Genomic DNA, 7933 nt, shown 5'->3' with positions numbered 1-7933 from the left:
GTGGGGAGGGTATGTGCTTTGGTGAGTGCTGTGAAGTGTGTAAACCTGGCGATTCACAGACCTGTACCCCTGGGGATAAAAATATATGTTTATAAAAAATAAAAAAATTAAAAAAAAAAAAAGAGTCTCTTATGGGGGCTCCTGGGTGGCTCAGTTGGTTAAGCAACTGCCTTCGGCTCAGGTCATGATCCTAGAGTCCTGGAATCGATTCCCACATCGGGCTCCCAGCTCCACAGGGAGTCTGCTTCTCCCTCCGACCTTCTCCCCTCTCATGCTCTTTCTCACTCTCTCTCTCAAATAAATAAATAAAATCTTAAAAAAAAAAAGTGTCTCTTATGTTTGTCTCCCTCCCCGGTCCCATTTTGTTTCATTTTTTCCCTCCTTACCCCCATGACCTCCCACCCTGCCTCTCAAATTCCTCATATTAGAGAGATCATATGATAATTGTCTTTCTCTGATTGACTTATTTCACTCAGCATAATACCCTCTAGTTCCATCCACGTCGTTGCAAATGACAAGATTTTGTTTCTTTTGATGGCTGCATAGTGTTCCATTATAGATATATAACCACATCTTTTTTTTTTTTAATTTTATTTATTTATTTGACAGTCAGACATCACAAGTAGGCAGCAAGGCAGGCAGAGAGGGGTGGGGGGAGCAGGCTCCCCACTGAGCAGAGAGCCAATGCAGGGCTTGATCCCAGAACCCTGGGATCATGACCTGAGCTGAAGGCATAAGCCACCCAGATGTCCCTTAACCATATCTTCTTTACCCATTCATCTGTTGATGGATATCTAGGTTCTTTCCATAGTTTGGCTATTGTGGACATTGCTGCTTTAAACTTTTGGCTGCACGTGCCCCTTCAGATCACTACATTTGTGTCTTTAGGGTAAATACCCAGTAGTGTGATTGCTGGGTCATAGGGCAGCTCTATTTTCAACTTTTTGAGAAACCTCCTGATGCTGACCACTTTTTATAATAGTTTTAATCTTTTTTATGTTTTAAAAATATTTACTTGTGTAGTTTGGGGGTGAAGGGGCATAGGGTGAGAATCTCCAGCAGACTCCCCACTGAGCAGGGAGCCCCCCCAAGTGGGCTCCAACCCACAACCCATGGGATCGTGACCTGAGCCAAAATCCCTAGTGGGACACTCAACAGACTGAGCCACCTGGACACTCGAGTCATCTTTATTTTTTTAAGATGGACCCGAAAGCCTGGCTGGCTTAGTCAGTAGAGTGTGGGTTTGAGTTCAAGCACCATGTTAGGTGTGAAACCTACTTAAAAAAAAAAAAAAAAGGAACGTATTTTTTTTTTTAAATAAGAAATGCCTTTATGTGGTTTCTCAATGAATTCTAAATGAGATTTAGTAAAAAAATTTCCATCCCACCTGCCCTGAAATCCTCCAGAGATTTTTCTATGCAAATATGAAAAAAAATGGACAAATGGTCTTTTCTTCCCCACAAAAACAGAGCCTATTAAACAACTTCTATGTACTTCGATTATCCACTTTATATCATTACTGATTTTGACGTTGCTTTAGTGCCCCTGGAACCACTGGAGGTCCCAGTGTGTCTGCAGGACCATGACCCTTTAATTTTCTTCAGGGGCATATCAGGCATCCCTAGCACGGGAATCCAGGAGGCTTTGTATGGTCTGATCGCTATGGCACAGTTTTTTGCTTGTTTTATTTCGTTTTAAATTAGTAGACTTCAGGGCACCTGGATGGCTCTGTCAGTTAAGTGTCAGCCTTTGGCTCACTCAGGTCATGGTCCAGGGTCCTGGGATGGAGTCCTTCGTCCAGTTCCCTGCTCCTTGGGGAGTCTGCTTCTCTCTCTCCCTCTGCTCCTTCTCCTTGTACTCTTTTTAAAAAGCACATTAAAAAGTCATTTTTTTTTAAAAGATTTTATTTATTTATTTGACAGAGAGACAGGGAGAGAGGGAACACAAGCCAGAGGAGAGGAAGAGGGAGAAGCAGGCTTCCCGATGAGCGGGGAGCCTGAAGCGGGGCTCAATCCCAGAACCCTGGGATCACAACCTGAGCCAAAGGCAGACACTTAAAAGACTGAGCCACTGAGGTGCCCTACATTAAAAAGTCTTAAAAACAAAATGGTAGGGGTGCCTGGGTGGCTCGGTGGGTTAAGCCACTGCCTCCGGCTCAGGTCATGATCTCAGGGTCCTGGGATCAAGCCCTGCATTGGGCTCTCTGCTCCACAGGGAGCCTGCTTCTTCCTCTCTCTCTCTGCCTGCCTCTCTGCCTACTTGTGATCTCTCTCTCTCTGTCAAATAAATAAATAAAATCTTAAAAAACAAACAAACAACAAATTAGTAGACTCCATTTTTTTAGAACAGTTAGAGGTTTATAGAAACTTGAGCAGATAATAGAGTTCCCATATGCCCCTTCCCTCGCCTTCCATTTTCCCCATTGCTATTGTCTTGCATTAGTGTGGTACCTTCGTTAGGATGAATGAACAGATATGGATACACTATTTTTTTTTTAAAGATTTTTATTTTTTTATTTGACAGAGAGATCACAAGTAGGCAGAGAGGCAGGCAGAGAGAGAGAGGAAGGGAAGCAGGCTCCCTGCTGAGCAGAGAGCCCAACGTGGGACTCGATCCCAGGACCCTGAGATCATGACCTGAGCCGAAGGCAGAGGCTTAACACACTGAGCCACCCAGGCGCCCCTGGATACACTATTATTAATGGAAGCCCACAGTTTACATTAGGGTTCACTCTCTGTGGTGCCCTTTTAACAAACGCAGGATGTCACATATCCACCATTACAGTATCATATAATTTCACACCCTCCAAATCCTCTGTGCTCCCCAGTTCATCCCCCATCCCCCACCTGCCCCGTCGCCACTAAGGTTTCTACTGTTGCTCTAGTTTTGTGTGACAAGGCTTTGAAGGGGAAGCCTGCCCAATTCAAGTCCTGCTGCCAGCTCCAGGGAGGGGCTAGAGCCCCCTCAAAGGCCCGGGTGGGGGCCTGTTGAGAACCTGCAATGACAAAACTGAAACAATTTCATAATGAGCCCAACGTCCTTTATTCAAGAGAAAATGGTTCCACGGATTGGGCAAGTGCGGTGCTTCCAAGCAGCACAGCACCCTTGTGGAGGGATTTGGGGCAAGAGCCTGTTTTCTAGCTTTAAAAGGGATAGAGCGGAATCAGGGTATGATTGGCTGAGAGTTTGGGATTTCTCTCTAAACCTGGCAGATCCTGTCTCCTACGATAAAGAAAGCTAGCTAAAGTGGAGCTGGAGGCCCGTGAGTGGTGTGTTTCCCTAACAGGTGTTTCCCATAAGTGCAGGCTGATTTAGGTTTCCATTTGCGACTTAGGTCTCCCTTTTGTGGGTTACTCTCTCTCTCTCTCTCTCTATATATATATATATATGAACTAACCTCTTCAGAACCGACCTTGGAGAGCCTCTAAAGGAGTCAGGCACTGCATGGAGATCCCCTTGGTGAAGGATTCAGGTCTCAAGTTTACTTATTTAAAAAATATTTTTTTAAAAAGATTTTATTTATTTGTTAGAGAAAGAGGACAAGAGGGAGGAGCAGCAGGCAGAGGGAGAGGGAGAAGCACACTCGTTGCTGAGCAGGGACCCTGATGCGGGGCTCGATCCCAGGACCCCGAGATCATGAACTAAGCTGAAGGCAGACGTTTAACCAACTGGGCCACCCAGGTGTCCCTTGGGTCTCAAATTTAAGGTCATTACAGCTCACTCTACATAAGAGAGTGATGTAATCCTCCGTGGAGAGGAGGTAAGAAGAGATTGCTCAGAAATTGCCAGCCATCCTCTCCTTCCAGAAAAGGCGGGCGTTCACCCTTCGGAATCTCTACCCAGATTGCCAGCCCTGAAGACAGAAGGACATCTATGCTGTCATATATTCAGTTCCTGGCTGTGAACATGGATTCATTGTATTTGTGGTTGAAGAGGCAAATTTGACCTTGAAACAAGCTTAAGCCTCCCAGAGTCACAAGGATTCCTTCTGTGGGCACAGCTTTTTCCAACTGGCCGCACAGTGTCCCAGTCTTGAAGTGATGGTGGTCCGAGGGTCCTGGTCCAGCCGGCCAAGTGGAAGTTTAATATTTTCAGGGCCCAAAGTTGATGAGGCTCATGAACAAATGCGTGAATCTGACGCACAAACCAGACCAACAGTCTTCACCTTGAGAAATAGCCCTGTGACCTGAATGTGATCACCTGCCTGGCCCAGCAGCACATTCTCCTCTGCCATCAGGCTGGTCCAGCAAGTTACAGAGTCTGCCCGGGGTGTGTGGCACCTGAGCATGGAAGGGTGGCATCAGGCCCTGACAGCCCTGCTGCCCTGGACATGAACGTGAGAGTCCAGCCAAGGCACTGGGGTAATTCTAGGTGTTCTCAGTGAAAGCAGTGTGACATAGATGTCAGCCCCAAACTTTCCTGGGCTTGAATCCTGGTTCTGCTGGGATCAGGGATATCCTAGGCAAGTCAGCCTCCTGGACTTAGTTTCTCTATCTGTAAAATGGGCACAATTCAGTCATAATTTAAAGATTTGAGATCCCATATGTAGAATGAGCAGTGGAGAGCCTGACGTACAATAGGCGATCAATTAATGCCAGTTGCTGTTACTGATATTATTATTTAATGCCAGTTTGCCTTTTTGATTCTTCTCTCCCTCCTTGGGCTAAATTCCAAGTTCCTTAGGAAGCTTTACTTTTTTTTTTTTTTTTTTAGGTTAATTTATTTATTTTAGAGAGACAGAGAGAGCAGTGGTGCAGTTAGGGCAGAGGGGCAAGAGAGAGTCTTAAGCAGACTCAGCACTGAGCACGGGACTGGATCCCATGACCCTGAGATCATGACCTGAGCCTAAACCAAGAGTCTGTCGCTCAACCAACCGTGCCACCCGGGCACCTCAGGAAGCTTTACTTTTTAAAAAATAAGCAATTGTAGTCAATTTGATAATAGCTCAGTTCTTGCTTTCCTTTTCAGGTTCAGAAACAACTCAGTCTAATCTCATCCTTGTAGCCTGGCCCAGAGCAGGGCCAAGGGTGCTTTAGAAGCTGAAGGAGGAAGAAGATGCCCAAGGCTAGTGGGGGCAGGGAACATCCCTGGAGATGGAATGCAGCTGGTCCTTGAAATAAAAGGGAGGGTCGGCTTTGGTGGGTGCTTGGGATGGAGAGATTAAGCTGGTAAATCGAGAGGGCTGGAATTCCAGAGAACAGGATCTTATTTGTCCCAGTTCTGTGATTTCCTAGCCGTGTGACTGGCTAAGTCACTTCCTCCCTTTGGGTTTACTAAAGTTCTCATTCTGTATTCACAGATGGATGGCAGAGGCCTGAGAACCTCCTGAAAACAGTGAGAAATGTTGTCTGAGCATTTTTTGGCTGAGTGTTCATGGCTCTCAGCAGATTCTCCAAAGGCTGTGACCTCACAGATTTGCAGATTTTTCTTCCCCATGATTCAGCACTCCCCATGGGCTCTGCTGTCCACTGGTGACTCACCCGCACCAGCTCTTAGCAGCCCTTGTCTGAGCTCCCCAAGAGAGCCTCTGATTGGCTCAGCCAGGAACAGCGCATCACAAAGACACCTATGGGCAGAGTTCTGGGACCTGGCCGTGTCCTGGGGGCGTGCTAGCCTCCAGAATAGACTGGCTGCCTGGGACTGAGCTTGGCCCCAGCCCAGAGGGTAGCAGGGCCTCCCGGTTCCCCATGTGATCCTAGCTTCCCCCGAGGTGGGTAGGGTTACACTGGGCCCCCTGGGAGGCCTTTCCCAGTGTCCTCAGCCCCTAGGACAGTGCTTGGTAAATGCCAGGCGCTCCATAAGGATATTGCTTGAATACCCGGAAGACAGCTATTCCACAAGCAAGCAGAGTACAGTGGGAGCCGTCAGGAAGGGTATCTTGACTGTCTCCTAAACCACAGGAAAGGCTTTCCTCTGCGAGTATCATTTTAACTGGGTTATGAAGGTTAAATGAAAGTTCACTAGGGTAAACTATTTGAGGTAAGGAAGGGCCACAGAGTTGTGAAACTGCCTGGCTTATTTAGGCCTCCGTGAAAGAGTGGGGCAGAGTGGCTGGATCCACTGGCTGGAGGGAGGTGGAGGGTATGAGACCGCTGAGATGGGGTAGGGCCAAGGCCTAGCGTTCTGAAAGGAAATGTCAGCGGAGAAGGAGGGAGGCATCTGACAGCAGGGATGGAATAGTGGTGCAGTGTACAACCTGCTCTCCCTTTTGGGACCAAGGAAGTCAGCTCTCTGCTGCCTGGAGGGCTGCCTGCTGCGCACTTACCTCAGTCTGCTCAGGCTGCTGTAACAAAACGCCACAGCCTGGGAGTCTTAAACAGCAGACATTAATTTGCTCACCATTCTGGAAGATGGAAGTCCAAGATCTAGGTTTCTGCTAATATGAATTCTGGGGGAGCTCTCCTCTTGCCTTCTCATGATCTCCTCACATGGTCTTTCTTCAATATGTGCAGGGGAGAGTGGGGGTGGGGGGGTGCAGAGAGCAAGCTCTCTGATGTCTCTTCTTATAAGGACAATAATCCTATAGGATCAGGGCCCCACCCTTACGACCTTATTAAACTTAATTACTTCCTTTGAGGCCCCAGTTCCAAATACAGCCAAATGGGGTTAGGCTTCAGTATTTCAATGTATGAATTTGGGGGTGGTTATTATTCAGTGCACAATAGCTTCTCTTCAGGAATCTTCCTCAGCCAAACAGACCTCCTGGCTCAAGGTCACCCCTCCCGTGGGGGGCAGTATTATGTTGCTTCAGTTGAGGACCATTCAACATGGTGTAAGCTGAGGACTCTTGCAAATTCACGTGTGAGGCTCTTATCTTGTTGAGAGCTGATGACTTTCTGATGCCACCTCCCCTCCGATTTCCCCTCCGCCCCGGCTTGCTGCCCTCGCTGCCTCAGAAGTGCCATCCTGAAACTTCCGCCCCACATCTCAGTGTCAGAACGTGTTTCCCAGGGGACCCCACCTGTGAAAGATGGCAAATACCTGGGAAAGACAGCTGAAGTACTGAGTTGAGAAGGCTTTGGAGGTCACGTTCTAGTAGTGATTCTTCCATGGTGAAGAAGTGATCATGGTTGGGGGCACCTGCGTGGCTCCATCAGTGAAGTGTCTGCCTCCAGCTCAGGGTCATGGTCCAGGGTCCTGGGATCCAGCCCTGCATCCAGCTCCCTGCTCAGCAGGGAGTCTGCTTCTCCCTCTCCCTCTGCCACTCTGCCTGCTTGTGTTCACTCTCTCTCTCTCCTCTCTCACAAATAAATAAAATCTTAAAAAAAAATTAAGTGGGCATGGGGACTGTGGGCTGTTTAGCATCTCTGAGGGGTGGGGCGGTGTCACTGACACCAAGTGGGGAGTTGCAGGAAGGAGAAACAGACCGACAATGTCAGAGGCCAAAAGGAATGAGATGGGGGACTTTCCAAGTAGGAATTTAACATCTGCTTTCAGAAAGCCACTTGGTGAAGGGCTGGGCTGGGTTAGAGTTAGTGTGGAGGGAGAGATGGTGAGTGTGGGTGACCGGTAGAGTAGTAGAGGGGAGGTGAGAAAAAGCACAGAGCTGAAGTGAAAATCAGCAGCCAGGAAAGACCTCTTTTGGATGGGAGAGCGTTGGGTATACTTGTAATCCGAGGAGGAAGAGTCAGCGGCAAGGCGGGAGACTGAAGATACAAAAAAGGAAAGCGTACTTGATGGAGCAGAGTGCTAGAGGGGTGACATTAAAAATATTTAACAAGGGGGCGCCTGGGTGGCTCAGTGCGTTAAACCTCTGCCTTCAGCTCTGGTCATGATCTCAGGGTCCTGGGATCGAGCCCCGCATTGGGCTCTCTCCCTTCCTCTCTCTCTGCCTGCCTCTCTGCCTGCTTGTGATCTCTCTCTGTCAAATGAATAAATAAAATCTTAAAAAAAAAAAAGATATGGGTGTGTTTACATTTACACATTTATTTAC

This window comes from Mustela nigripes, chromosome 4 (assembly GCF_022355385.1).
Source record: "Mustela nigripes isolate SB6536 chromosome 4, MUSNIG.SB6536, whole genome shotgun sequence".
Lineage (NCBI taxonomy): Eukaryota > Metazoa > Chordata > Mammalia > Carnivora > Mustelidae > Mustela > Mustela nigripes.
Note: the sequence above shows the minus strand (reverse complement) of the source record.